Genomic DNA, 15,397 nt, shown 5'->3' on the forward strand with positions numbered 1-15,397 from the left:
GACTTGAACAGATATTTCTTGAATGAAGACATGTAAATGGCCAACAGGTGAATGAAGAAATCCTCAACAGTACTAATCATCGGTGGAATGCAAATTAAAATCACAATGAGATATAACCTCACATCTGTTAGAATGGCCATTAGCAAAAAGACAAAAGATAACAAGTGTTGGCGAGGATGTGGAGAAAAGAGAACCCTTATATACCTCTGGTGGAAAGGTAAATTAGTATAGCTATTATGGAAAATATACTGAGGCTCCTCACAAAGTTAAAAATAGAACTGTCATATGATCCAACAATCACACTATAAGTACTAGATATATATTCAAAGGATACAAAATGATTATGTTGAAGAGATATCTGCATTCCTGTGTTTACTGTAGCACTATTCACAATGGCCAAGGTATGGAATCAACCTAAGTGTCCATCAATGGGTGAACAGGTAAAGAGAATGTGGTATATCTACACAATGGAATGTCATTCCACCTTTAAAAAGAATGAAATCCTGTCATTTGCAACAACATGGCTAAACCTGGAGGACATTATGTTAAGTGAAATAAGCCAGGCACAGAAAGACAAATGCTACCTGATCTCACTTATATGAGGGATCTACAAAAGTTGAACTCATAGAAGTGGAGATATTACCAGAATGGTGGTTATCAGAGGCTGAGAGTTGGGAGATTGGGGAGATGTTGGACAAAGGATACAAAATTTTGCTAGACTAGAAGAATAAGTTCAAGAGTTCTATTGTACATCATGGTGACTGTAGTTAATAACAATATATTGTATACTTGAAAATTACTAAGAGAGATTTTAAGTGTCTTCACTATAAAAAAATTGTGTGGCAATATGTATGGTAATTAGCTTAATTTAGTCATTCCAAATGTACACATATATCAAGACATCACATTGTACACCATAAATATATAGAATTTTTTATATGGCAATTTAAAAATTTAAAATAAAGAAAATAAGTGGAAACTCAAATTAAAGGAAAGAAGAATAGTGGTTGTGTAGGAATGAGGCTGGGGGTAAAAGGGAGAGATAAGAAGGAGGGGTTACAAACAGACAAAAGGAAACCTTTGAGAGTGATATATATTTTTATTACTTTAATCGTGGTTATGTTTTCATGGGTGTATAAATTTATCAAAACTAATCATATACACTTTAAATATGTATATTTTATTATAAGGCAAGTTTCTTCAATAAAGCTTTTAAAACTTAAAAAAAATTCTTTTTAACTGTAGAAATGAATTCAGGTCCTGAATTATCTGGCTGGAAGTAAATGTCAAGTTTATTATATAACAATACCACAGGAAACTCTTTAAATGTAGCCCAAACTCTGAGGCATCTGAAGAACCATTATAAGGCCTGATTATATTCAGTAATTGAGTGGCAAAGAAAATAGCCTAGTAATTGAAATGTGAAATAAATATCATGGAAAGAGAATTCTTAGAGAAGAATTACTAATGATTCTATTGGATTTAAAATGCAAGTAGGGAATAATTTTAAGTTATTTTAAGCTTATGATGGGGATGCATAAATTTTATTTTCGAAACTTAACATACCAGTAGAGTATTTCTGATGGGGAATAATGATACACAAAGGAAAGAGAATCAGATTATGAGTCTTGAGTACCCTGGCTAGGATTTTTGCTATATTCTGCACAGTTTTTGTTTATCCTGGAATCAGTGGAAAGCTATCAAAAGTTTTTAAGTAGGGAGTGACAAAAGAAAACCATGAATTTTGGAGTCAAACAATCCTAGTTTAAATTCAAGGTCTGCAAGTTTACAGCTGTGAGGTTTAAGAGAAATTTCTTACCATGTCTAAGCCGTGAGTGTCTCGTCTATAAAACTGTGATAATAATATCAACCTTTCAGGATTGATGTGTGGATTAGAAAATGTATGTGAGTCTCTAGACACTGTCTGGTGCCAATTAGGGCTCAACATGCAATAGTATCATGATTATTTTAAGAAGATGAATATGTCATTGGCATATGGAATGGTTTAGGGATGGAATAAATGAGAGAAAACCAAACTGGGATGCACATAATTTGTACTAAGAAAATATTATCAACTGCTTAGCTACTGATAACAGGTGGAGTAAACTGTTGCTCTTTTTCCAGGAAGGTGAAAGGCCATTCCACGGGTTACCTGCCACTTCCAGTTACAAAGCCCTGGTCTCTGACTTCATGGAAACATTCTTGAACAGCTTTTGTGAAGATGATTCAGTCCTACTAAGATCCTAGGGTATTTATTTAATTCCTCAGACTGAGAGCAGCAGTTCTTTAAGTACTTTTTTAAAGCACACAAGTATTACAGACACTAAGGCAAATACGCAGATGAAAACTGACAAATAGGTTTTACCCAATGCTCATCCTGCTGTGCATGTCAGAAGGCAATAATTTTATGTAAACATGATTCAACTCCCAATGCTGTCTCCATCTGTTACTTTGTGTCAGTGACTCATCAATTTATCAATACAGTGTCCCAGTCTGATCCCTCACCAGGCTTCATGCCTGTCACTGTAATACTTATGACTTTGATTCTATGATTTCTGAAGTTTCCACAGGGTTTCTGATTCATGAGATATTATTAATATTTGCTTCTTTGCCTTGAATGAAAATGTATGCTGTGATTCAACACCTGAACATTCTAAACTGCTTCTCATAAACATTCCACTAACTCCATCAAGCTTCTAATATATCTGAATTGTTGAATTTCCCTTGGGAAATTTATTACAGTGGCCTCAAAAACCCAAATGCCAGCATTCTATTTAAAATTAAAGATTTGCTACCATGTTCTGCATCAGTTGGGAATTTTATAATGTAGTTAAAATATAAAGTAGATGACTAAGATAGCTGTGAAAGCTATGCAAATATTAAGTAGTTTTGTATTTTTGAATATGTATTTCTAATTGTTTGAATTCACAAAGTTTTGGGCTTGATAACTTAGTATTTTGTGATCAAAGCACAGTGAATAATAGAAGAGAGATCAATGTCATGGCCATTCTACCAGTAAGGACTTTTTCAATCGCTAGTGATAAAACCCCGTCTCAAACTAGCTTGAGCAAAATAGAGACTTCACTAGCTTAAATAAATAAAAAATTTGTAGGTTTCTAGCTTCAGGCATAGTAGGAACCAGGTCAGGGATGTGGAAACTTTTCATGTTGGAAGTCCACATTAATTTAGCTGTAATCAAAGAGGGCCACATTAAAAAAACTTCATTAGATATACTTAAAAATGTACATTATTTTGTAAAAATCTAACTACTATGTACTTAATAGTTTCAAAAAATTAAAACTATTTCTTAATTTTAAAGTTAACTAATCTTTTAGTGACTTTGTTATGTCTGCTTTATGTTGGAAAGCATTTGAATATTTGGTTGCAGCATGACGGTCCCCAGTTTCAGCTGATCCTCTAGATGAGTACCAGTCATTTGTAACCTTAAGGGCAGCTTGGTTTGGGTTAGGTGGGAGAATGTAGATTCACAGCAATAAGTGGTCGAAAAGCAAGAAAGCATTTTTGGGGCATGTTGCCAAAGGCATGAGTATTCTACAGCATTTTTCCATATTTCAAATGAATCTTTCTTAATACCCAATAATGACTTTAAAATGTCATCTACTGAGAGCTCAATCTGCTTTCCTATAGAAATCTTCTTTCAATAATTCACATTGCTTATTCTGTTCTTCATAAAATTCAACTATCTGTTCTCACAGAGATAAAATTTTGGCTAACACCTGGCAATAGCCACCATATTTTAGAGTGATAAGCAAATTCATACTGAATACACTCATCTTTTAAATTTAGCATGTTATGAAACTCATGATACTGTGCTGCATTTGCATGAATATAGTTAATAATACTTATAACTTGTTGCAAAGTGTCACTTAAAGTAGTATCTTTAGGCCAGGCACAGTGTGGCTCATGCCTGTAATCCTAGCACTCTGGGAGGCCACAGTGGGAGAATCATTTGAGCTCAGGAGTTCAAGACCAGTCTGAGCAAGAGCAAGACCCTGTCTCTACTAAAAGTAGAAAGAAATTAGCTGGACAACCAAAAATATATAGAAAAAATTAGCCGGGCATGGTGGCACATGCCTGTAGTCCCAGCTACTTGGGAGGCTGAGGCAGAAGAGCAGAAGGATTGCTTGAGCCCAGGAGTTTGAAGTTGCTGTGAGCTAGGCTGATGCCACAGCACTTTAGCCCAGACAACAGAGTGAATCTCAAAAAAAAAGTAGTAGCTTTAGCATGGAGAGTTTGCTGATGCAAGATACGATGAAAAGAAATTAAAACATCTGGTTCTGTTAATACTATTTTTATCTGTGCAATAAACCCTTCATGTTTTCCTGTCATGGAAGGTGCATCATTTGTATATATACTCACTAAATATACCAAATTCATTCCAACTTTATGACATTTATCTTGAAAGTTGTTGAAGATATCTATTCCTTGTGTTGTGTTCACAAGAGTGATCACATGCTGATGAGCACTGAATTTTTTTAATGTTGATATTGCAGTATCACAAAGCAAGCAAATCATCTTAGCTTTAGCAGAAATGAGATAATACTGCAATTTCCAATCCTCATTAAAAAATCTGTTTTCTTCCTTCAGTATTCTCTTGGTCTTCTTTGACATGATGGGCTGTTAAGCAGACAGAATTAAAAAATACTGTCAAGCTGTGCAACTATTCACACGTTCCACTTCAAACAGAAACACAGTGCACTGTTGTCAAAAGCTGATAACAGACTGGCGTACTCAACCCCCCATAAACTCTAGCCAACCAGTCTCCTGCGGTAGTGGCACCAGTCGGGGGCGGAGGGGGTAATTAGAACTAAATCATGAGCGTAGCAGCCGTCCATTTAGCCTTTGTGGCTGACTAATATTCTAATTGTGCCAGTCCATCTGGGAGGATCATTTCGTTAAAACTTATTTTGGTATTTTAAATACATTCATTTTAAAAATAAAATAAAACTATAAAAGACAAACAAAAATCTATTAATAAAAATAAAAGGATTTGATCTGTAAAATTTGGATTCAGTCAAAAGGCTCCACTTAAGGACCTAGGAGGCCACATATGGCCTTAAGGGGCCACAGGTCGCCCACCCCTGATCCAGGTGGTCATATGTGGCTCTCACTTTCCCTTTCTTGGACAGCTGCCTCTTCTAGGCGTGCTGAGTAGCTGTAGCCCATAGTACCCACACCATGCTATCTTAGCAACCCCCTAGAAAGAGAGCAACTTCCTCAATAGTTCTAGGAGACAATCACCTGGGACAACTCCACCTTAACTGAGCACGAGGGCCAGGGGACTGGGGTGCTCTCATTGGTTAGACTTACAGCTTGTGTCGTTTTCTGCACCTTCTATTCAAATCACATGGAATGTATTCTCTTCAGGAATGGATGGGATTTGTCAACAGATTTGATAACGGATGCCAGGCAGACAAGATCACTCACCTTTTCTACAGATTTCCAAGAAGATGACAATGTTCTCAAAGATATATCTACAGGATACTACAAAACAAAGTGTGAAATAAACTATACTCGGCTGCCTACATGTAGAAAACAAACTGTATTTGTTCCATAGATAATCAGATAATGCCTGGAGAAAGTTATCAAAGAAAACATGGAGCAAATGAGGTTACAGTAGTTTTTGCATTCCTCCTTGCTATTCATATTATGTTAATATTGCCAAATTAAGTTTCCTAAAGCACTGCTCAAAAAATTTTGGTAGCTACTCGATACCTACATAATAAAGTATAGGCTTCTTGGTCTAAAGATGGAATTTTATTCAAATTCAGTCAATAATGCATATAGTTTTTTGCCCTGAAGATTTTATTCTAGTCTCTTTAAGCCTCAGGTTACTCATTTGTAAAATAAAAATATAATGCCTACTTCAGTAGATAATGGAGAATTAAATGAGCCTATCACAATATCTGGCACATGCTCAACAAGTGGAGGGTGTGTCCTTAGCATTATTGCTTCTCTATTTCCTCTGCAGGAATTAACTTCTTCCCATTATTCCCTTGTCAAATCCCTACCAATACATTCTTCATTCAGTGTGAGCTTGGTAAAGGCATGGATTCTTGCTTTTCTATTCCCCACTGACAGATCCCCTGGTCCTATAACTGTGCCTGTAACATAATAAGAGCTCAATAAGTATTTGTCTACTGTATCTCCTACCTCAAATTACTGACTTATTAAGGAGATGATTCTTGTTTTATTCACTTTCATAATACTCTCAATCCTCATTCAGACCCTAAAACAAATACATGTTTCTTTAATGAAAGACGGAATGGATAAAACCCCCTAATAATTGCCTCAGTACTTCATTTCATTTCTGAAACACCTAATATAGTCATTAATGAACATGTTAAACTGTAATCATAACCCTAGTTTCTAGGATTTTTAAGCTCCATGTATTCAGAGAGGAAAAATGGTACAAATAATATGCCTTCATGTTCAATCAAAAACACATGCAAACCAAAGTTAAAAGCATGAGGAATGGCATTTGTTTTGTAATGGCATTAAAAATGTAAAGATTGCTCAATGACTTGGAGTGCATTTTTCTTAAACCTATCCACTTTTTAATCCCAGAACAATAAATAGTAAATAGCATGTATTTAATAAAACATTTCTGAAGTCAGAGCACATTATGGAGCAATCAATAAAATGTGCCTTTTAATGTATATGAAGGGTTGATATCACCAGCTTTTTAATGAACCCCCAGACTGCAGCAGAAACTTCTATAAATTCCAAATTAGTGAGATTTTTATGAAAGTTATTAGCACACTTGTTCACCTAAGAACTTTACACTATTTCCTGGGATTTTCAACTGCTTTAATGAGGCAGCAGTTACTTTGCCTAAATTTTATTGGCAATAAATAGAACAAAGGTCCATTTAACCATCCCTTAAGTCACTTCCCAAGCATTTGCATATTGGATAAGCCTGATAAAATAAGGAAGAGATTGCTTGTTTTCACCGAATCCTGATGGGCTTTTTGTACATAGACATGATTTGAACCCGTGTTAGTGAATTTCCTAATGGAAAAATATGACCTTCTACCTTTAAAGATTAAATGACCCCTTCGAGACTTACTCAAGAGAAGGCTCATCTGACTTTGCTAACATCAAATGATCCATTCAAAATAACATCTTAATGGATTAGTATGTGAATCAAAAACATCTGTATCATGTTTGGCTTAAAATACACATTGATTTGAAAATACAGTGGAAAGTTTTTATAAAAATGTATGCTTTATTTCAAAGACGCTAAACCATTAAGCACATTTTTGATGCCCTTCTAAAATTTAATTCACTTGTTTGAAATAAGGCTCAGAGATGTCTTTCTTCTTGAAATGGGACTAGCTGGAGCTTTGCAGCAGGGGGTTTTGCCCTGAGAACAATAGACTCAGAGTAGATCTATGAATAGGACTCAGGAAGTCCCTGAAATCCCTAAAATTACGTTCAAAGTTTTATGTATCATGCTGACATGACAAGCAGTGATTCTTTGGGACCAGATAATTCTTTGTTGTGGGGATTTTAGCATCATCCCTTGTCTCTACCCACTAGATGCCACTAGCACATCCCCAGGCATGACTATCAAACATTTCTCCTAACATTACAAATAGCCCCAGAGAACCACTGATCTAGAGAGCGGGTCCATAGCTTTTATCAGATTCCTTGAAGGGTTAAGAGTGATTGTGTTAATGCATAGAACAAGAGATCTAGTCACCCACCCATTGGGTCCTGTACCCCATAGATAAGTATGCTGATCTGGCCTTTGGGATTTCCCCAGATCAATATCTCCAGTTTAAATGTCTCCTCTCCATCCCAGGTACCCATAACCAACTTTGACCATTGGTCCAGTTGAATGTCTCACCATCCTGATTGAGTTGAAAATTGCATTTTCAATGCAAACCCACTATCTATACCTTCATCATCTCAGTGAAGATGGCTTCATTGCTCATCTCATTGCCCAACTCAGAGGATTCAGAATCTTCTTGATCCCTTCATTTATCTCATCTATCACACTTTATCCATCAGAAAGCCCTAGTGATTCTAGCTCCAAAACCTGTCTCAAATATGTCCATCTCTTTCCATCTACAATGCCACTAGCTTTGTCCAGGCCACTGTCACTTCTCATCTTGGTCTCCTAGGAAAAGGAGATTATTCCTTCCCACTGCATTCCTTACATAGCAGCAAGTGATTTAAAAAAATAATAATAAGATTATTCCTTCATCCACCTGTGACTTCCTATTTCACTTGAAATAAAATCCAAATCCTTATCCTATCCTATGGAACTGGGCCTGATCCTGCCAAAGTTTGTAGACTCTTCTCCCTTGCTGACCAATGCTTATCCCCATAGGTCTTGCCTCAGTTCTGCAGACAGATCGTGTTCTTCTGCTTGAAAACGTTTGCACATGATCTTTCCTCTCTCTGGGACCTTCCTCCCCCTGCTCTTTGCATATCTAACTTCTTCTCATCTTTCAGGATGGACCTGAAATGTTACCACCTGGAGCAAATTTTGCGCCATTCCCACCTCGTTAATTTTGTAGAGCTTACTAAAATTTATACTTTGTTGTGGACTTAGATTGTTTACTAAAATAGAATATAAGTTGTGAGAGCAATGACCACACCTAACCTGTTCATCATCATATTCCTTTAGTCTAGCACAGAATCTTGTACAAAACATATTTGTTGAATGAATTAAGTAAACAATCATTGAAATAGTAGGAGGGGAGTGACATGATCAAATTTATGTTTCAAGGCAGTGCTTATCACCTTGGGAAATCCTCTCCACTCTCCTGGGGACATTTGACAATGTCTGGAAACACTTTTCATCATCATGACTGTGATAAGGGCAGATTTGCTCATGGGTAGAGGCCAAGGATACTGCTAAGCATCCAGCAACAGAACCACCACTAACAATAAAGAATTATCAGGTCCAAAAATGCCAATAATGCTGAGCTGAAGAAATTTGTTTTTAAGACATGAAGATAGAGTTTAAAAAATAGACTATTGCTAGTTAGTCTCTTCTTCAATTGGCAATGGGGAGACAAATTATAAGGTCATTCCCAGTGAGAGGAGATGGCCTAGAATGGACCAGCACATGGTATGTAGAGCTGACTGTACTTTTTGATAAACTATATGGTGGGGAGAGAAAGAGACACAGACAATCGAAGATATTTGAGATTATTCCTAGGCTTCTGGTTTAGATGCTACATGAAGGTAGTGCATTCATTAAGTCTAAAGATAGATAATTAGAGTTCATTTGGAGAGGAAGATGCTCTAATTTTGAATTAAACATAAAGTTGGCTGTGGACCTCACAATACAAGCTCAACAAATTCCGTTGCTAAAGTAAAAACCCAACATATAAATTCCCAGAGACAAATCAAGACAAATCTTGAAAGGTAAAAACAACATTGCATGAATAAATAGTGTAGAGTACAGTTACTATAGATATTTCATGAAAGGAAAGAAAAGAGAATGACAAGGTAAAAAGGAATAAAACTTCAGAAATGCAGTGATTAAAAATACCTAGAGGAAATAATTGAGAGGACTATACAATAACACATAAATTGAACTTAAAATAAGTAAAGAAAGGCCGGGCACGGTGGCTCACGCCTGTAATCCTAGCTCTCTGGGAGGCCGAGGCGGGCGGATTGCTCAAGGTCAGGAGTTCAAAACCAGCCTGAGCAAGAGCGAGACCCCGTCTCTACTATAAATAGAAAGAAACTAATTGGCCAACTGATATATATATAAAAAATTAGCCGGGCATGGTGGCGCATGCCTGTAGTCCCAGCTACTCGGGAGGCTGAGACAGAAGGATCGCTCGAGCCCAGGAGTTTGAGGTTGCTGTGAGCTAGGCTGACGCCACGGCACTCACACTAGCCTGGGCAACAAAGCGAGACTCAGTCTCAAAAAAAAAAAAAAAAAAAAAAAAAAACAACCTGTGATTGAATGTATAATTTCTTTTAGCACAAGTAAACAATGAAATGGCCTTTTTCTATTATTTATATGAAAAGAATTTTAAAGTTTTATGACATATAGAAAGAAGACAATAGTATCCCATTTAGAACAATGGCATTAGGTCTTCTGATTTTATTTCTGGCCTTTATGGTTTGAAATTCTATGTCATAAAGAAAACTTACATATATTTGTGGGATCACAGTATGAAAATACACTTTTGACAAAAAGAAAGTGTACGTTAAGAGCAAGGCTCAGCTGTAAAAGAGTAAGATATTTTAACATACTACACTAATTGTGGTAGGCTGAAAAAAATGGCTTCTTCAGCTACCAGGTTCTAATCCCTAGAACCTGAAAATGTTACCTAATTTGGAAGAAGAGAGTTTGCAGATGTGGTTAAGGATCTTGAGATGGAAATACTATCCTGGATTATCTGGATGGGCCTTACAAGAAGTAGGCAGAGGGAGATTTGACAGAGAGGAAGCCACATGATTACAGGGACCAACACTGGAGTGATACTTCCACAAACCAAGGACTGCTGGCAGCCAGCAAAAGCTGGAAGAGACAAGGGACAGATTCTCTTCTACTGCCTCCAGAATAAGCTAGCCCTTCCAATACCTTGATATCAGCCCAGTACTATTGATCTCTGATTCCAGAACTATGAAAGAATAAATTTCTGTTGTTTCAAGCCACAAGTTTGTGGCCATTTGTTATGAAAGAAACCTAGAAAATGAATATTTGTATGTTTCAAAATACAGTTTCAAATTTAAGAACATAGAATAGAATGAGATATGGATAATACTATATAACAATTGTGTTGTGTCCCTCCAAAATTGTTGAAACTCTAACTCCCAAGGTGACTGTATTTGAAGATAGGACATTAAAGGAGGTAATTAAGGTTAAATGAGGTCATAAATGTGGGGCCCTGATTGGATAGGACTGGTATCCTTATAAGAAGAGGAAGGGACATCAGAGAGCTCTCTCTGCACATGCACAGAGGAAAGGCCATGAGAGAACACATGAGAAGGCAGCCATCTGCAAGTTAGGGAGAGAGCCCTCACCAGAAACCAACCCTGTTCACATCTTGATCTTGAATTTCCAGCTTCCAGAACTGTAAGAAAATAAATTTTTGTTGTTTAAGCCAGTCTGTGGTATTTTGTTATGACAGCCTCAGCTAATACAAATATGCTTTCTACTAGCCATTTTGCCTTAGTATGTTACCAATTGCTTTCCCTGCCCTTCATAATTTGAGCTTGTGCTCAAGGCTATAAAACATATGAAGAACACTGAACTGTAGAAAACTGCAATCGTTTCACACTGAGCCTGCCACATTTTGTCAATTGTCATGACCAACCCTAGGATGACTGAAGCAGGTGTGACTCCCCTGCTTTTTCCTCTTGTATGCATTACTTTTATTTAACAAGAGAGCTGTATGTGTGGGGCAAACTGGAGTAAAACACTTGAGTATTACTTAATTTCAAATTAATCCAACAAATATTTATTATGGGATTACTAAATTCCAGGCTCCCTGCCAGGTGTTAATGATGGAGAGGGGAAAAAAAATATACACTAGTTTCCTGATCTTACAGTGCTTAAAATCTATCTAGATTTGTAAGGCCAAGAAGACAAAAAATAAGTAGGTAATTACAAGGGTGGTGAGAGTGTTGGGAAAAGGAAAGTTCAGGTTGTTGTAGGAACAGAGAGTAAAGGGATTTAGCCTAGATCAGGAAAGATCTTAAGGGTAAGAGTTGGATAGGAGATACATAGATGGGGAAAAAGAACAGTCCAGGATCAGTTGGTATAAAGGCTTGGGAGAGTTATGAGAGCTTGATAAACCTAAGGAAGTGAAGAAAATCAGTATGTCTGCAATTCAGAAAGCAAGAGGAGGGAAAGTGGACAGTGATCCCAGAGGACATTGTAAACTATGTGGGGGAGGCTGGTCTTGATCTAAGGATAAAAATATTTTAATAGAAAGATTTCAGTCAGAGGACTGGCATGATCAGTGTGATAATTTTATGTGTCAACACAACTTGGCTAAGGGATGCCCAGATAGCTGGTAAAACATTATTTCTGGGTGTGTCTGTGAGGGTGTTTCCAGAAGAGATTAGCATTTGAGTTAGTGGACTCAGTAATGAAGATCTGCACTTGCTAATGAGGGTGGGCATCACTATTCCCTTGAGGGCCTGAATAGAACAACAAGGTGGAGAGAAGGTGAATTCACTCTCTTTCCTTGGGCTGGGACATCCATCTTCTCCTGCCCTCAGACGTCAGAGCTCCTTGTTCTTGGGCCTTTAAACTCTGGGACTTGAACCAGTGTGCCTCCCCCTCCTTTCTCAGGCCTTCAGACTCAGACTAGGAGTTATACTATCAGCTCCCCGGCTTCTTAGGCCTTTGGACACAGACTGAATTATACCAGTGCCTTTCCTGGTTCCCAGATTGCAGGTAGCATATGGTAGGACTTCTCAACCTCCATAATTGTGTGAGCCAATTCTCATAATAAATCTCCTCATATATCTATATCTGTGTCTAGGTAAACAGATACAGATATAGATATATCCTATTAGCTCTGTTTCTCTGCAGAACCTTGACTAATACAATCAGTTGCATTTTAGAAGGATCATTCCAACTACAGACTGGAGCAGGATTTGGAAGGGAGCTGGAAGGAATGGAAAGAGAATTCTAGGAAACAAGAAGTACAGGGGAGAGAGAAAGGTGATCTGGGTGCATTAGTAGCTATGGGATGGATAGACAGGAACAAACTAAAGAGATGTTTAGAGGAATGCATAGACAAAACTCAGTAATTATTAATAATTATAGACGTGGGGAGAGAGGGAGGAAAGAGTCAAGCTGACTCCCATGCTGCTGAATTTAGCCACTGGTTAGCTTATTTTGCTCTTTACTGAAAGAAGGGAATACTGGTGATGATTTAAGGTGAAAGAAGAGTTCATTTGAATTTGAGATGTCAGTGAGACATCCAAGTCATGTGTTTTCCAGATGTGAAAAGTAATATGGGTTTATAGTACATTATTTGGAAAATAGAGAACATGGAAAATAAAGCAAACATCACTTTTAACCCAACTATCCAGAGACAGCCAAATTTAATATATGGGTGTATATAGTCTTTCACCTACACACACATACATTAGGCTATTAACATTTTATAATCTATTTTCCCCTATGAATGAATCATGGCCATTTTTATAGGTATCATTCTTCCACATTATTATTTTCAATGGCCACATAGGATTTTGTTATATAATTGTTCTAAAAAATATATTATGAGAGGATTTTTAGGACAATGAAACTACTCTATATGTCATTATACATTTGTCAAAACCCATAGAAAGTATGACACTAAGAGGAACCCTAATGTAAACTATGGATTTTAGGTGACAATGATGTCAGTGTGGGTTTGTTGGTTGTAACAAATATACTAGCCTGGTTTGAGAAGTTTATAGGCTGTAAGTATGTAGGGGTAAGGGATATATGGGAAATCTCTGTACTTTCCACTCAATTGTTCCACTAAAACTGCTCTAAAAATAAAGTCTGGTGTGTGTGTGTGTGTGTGTGTGTGTAGAGAGAGAGAGAGAGAGAGAGAGAGAGAGAGGGAGAAAGAAAGCACATTTTTATGTAGAAAACTGCACATTTCTTATTATTTCCTTAAGATAAATTCCAGTAAGTGGAATTGTCTGGTCAAAGGGCATGCTCACTTAACAAGTTGCTTGTGTTACCAAATTGCCCTCCAGGAAGATTTTAATAACTTACACTCCCACTAAGAGAGTACACTTGTATTGATTTTTGATCCCTGACTCAACACAGGCCCATATTGCATTTCACTCCATACCTCCATTTACCCCATCCTCAAAATAGTACCGTAAAAACATTATTGGATGTTTCTATCAACAACATCCCCATTTTCTTAACCACAATATAGTACCAAGTTCACCGTCTTTTGATTACCAGCTAGTTACATCTATGAGAAAATGTATGCCATGCTAATTTGTCTTAAAATTTCAAAGAAATTCTCACATGGATCCCAGATGTTGACTATTTAATGCAAGAAAATGTTTCCTCATTATACAAATATGGTACGTGTCCAAAATATTGGCATTGGTTAGTTTATGAATCACTTAAAATAACTACATCACAAAAAACAATGGTTCACGTGTGAGTCATAAATTAAACAATGCCAATTTTTTGATGTGCACCACATTTGGATAATAAGGAAACACCACCTTGGACTAAATGGTCAACATCTGGAATCCATGTGAGATCTTTAAAAAATTAGCATTGTATTTTCTTAAATTTTCCCAGTGTAGAAAGAAATTCAAAATGGAGGCAGTTTTTACAAAAATATCTCTGCCCAAAATATCCTCGCAAGTAGTGCATTGCTTGATTGGTACAAAAACTTAAGTCAAATCAATATAAGTCAAATTCCATTACAAGGAATGCCAAGAGAATTTAAGTCTTTAGCTTTTGTTTATTCTAGGCCTTTTTGTCTGATACCATAGAATATGATTGTCTTGTGTTGAATAGTGGTCCCTCAAAAGACAAGACATGTCCTAAGCCTCAGAACCTGTGAATGGGACCTTATTTGAGAAAAGGACCTTTGCAGACGCCATTAAGGATCTTAAGACATGATCATCCTGGATTTAGGGTTGGCTGTCCTTATAAGAGAAAGGCAGAGGGACACTGGGACACAAACACACAAGGGAGAACACATAGTAGAGAAGACCACATGAAGACAAAGGTAGACACTGGACTTATATGGCCACAAGCCAAAGAATGCCAGAGCTGGAACAACCAGACTCTGGAAGCAGCAGCTTCCTACATTGGAGGAAGCCCGGCCCTACTGACACCTTCATTTTGGATTTCTGTCCTCCACCACTGTGAGAGACTAAATTTCTGTTGTTTTAAACCACACAATTTGTGGTAATTGTTATGGTATCCCAAGGAAACTACAATGGCTATTCAGCATTCGATTGAAATGGAATTCACAGTTAACAGGATTAGATTTAAATTATGAATTAATTATATCACTGTATTTTATTCAAATTTGACATGGCTGCCTGATATTTTTTCACTTTTTGGATTAACATCAAGGACTTGATGGTTCTGCTTTGAGTTTAAATAACATAAAAGGTTTCCCAGCTCCCTTCTAACCTTGGAATGTTCTGATCCCAAAAGATTCTCTCCATAATTTCTGTCATTTAAGCAACTTCGAGGGTATATCCATAAATTTATGAGAACTGGGAAATTCTAAACAAAATAGACAAACCCGACTTATCATCTCAGCCTTCATAGAGGTGACAGATATTGTATCCCCATTAGTGTTCTTGACTCCTGCCCACGTTGTGGACAATAATACATACTTGAAAAAGCTGGATAATTTATCAATCTGACTGCAGAGCACACAATTAGAGGGAGGTGGAATAT

The sequence above is a fragment of the Microcebus murinus genome, chromosome 10, assembly GCF_040939455.1.
Source record: "Microcebus murinus isolate Inina chromosome 10, M.murinus_Inina_mat1.0, whole genome shotgun sequence".
In the NCBI taxonomy this organism is placed as follows: domain Eukaryota; kingdom Metazoa; phylum Chordata; class Mammalia; order Primates; family Cheirogaleidae; genus Microcebus; species Microcebus murinus.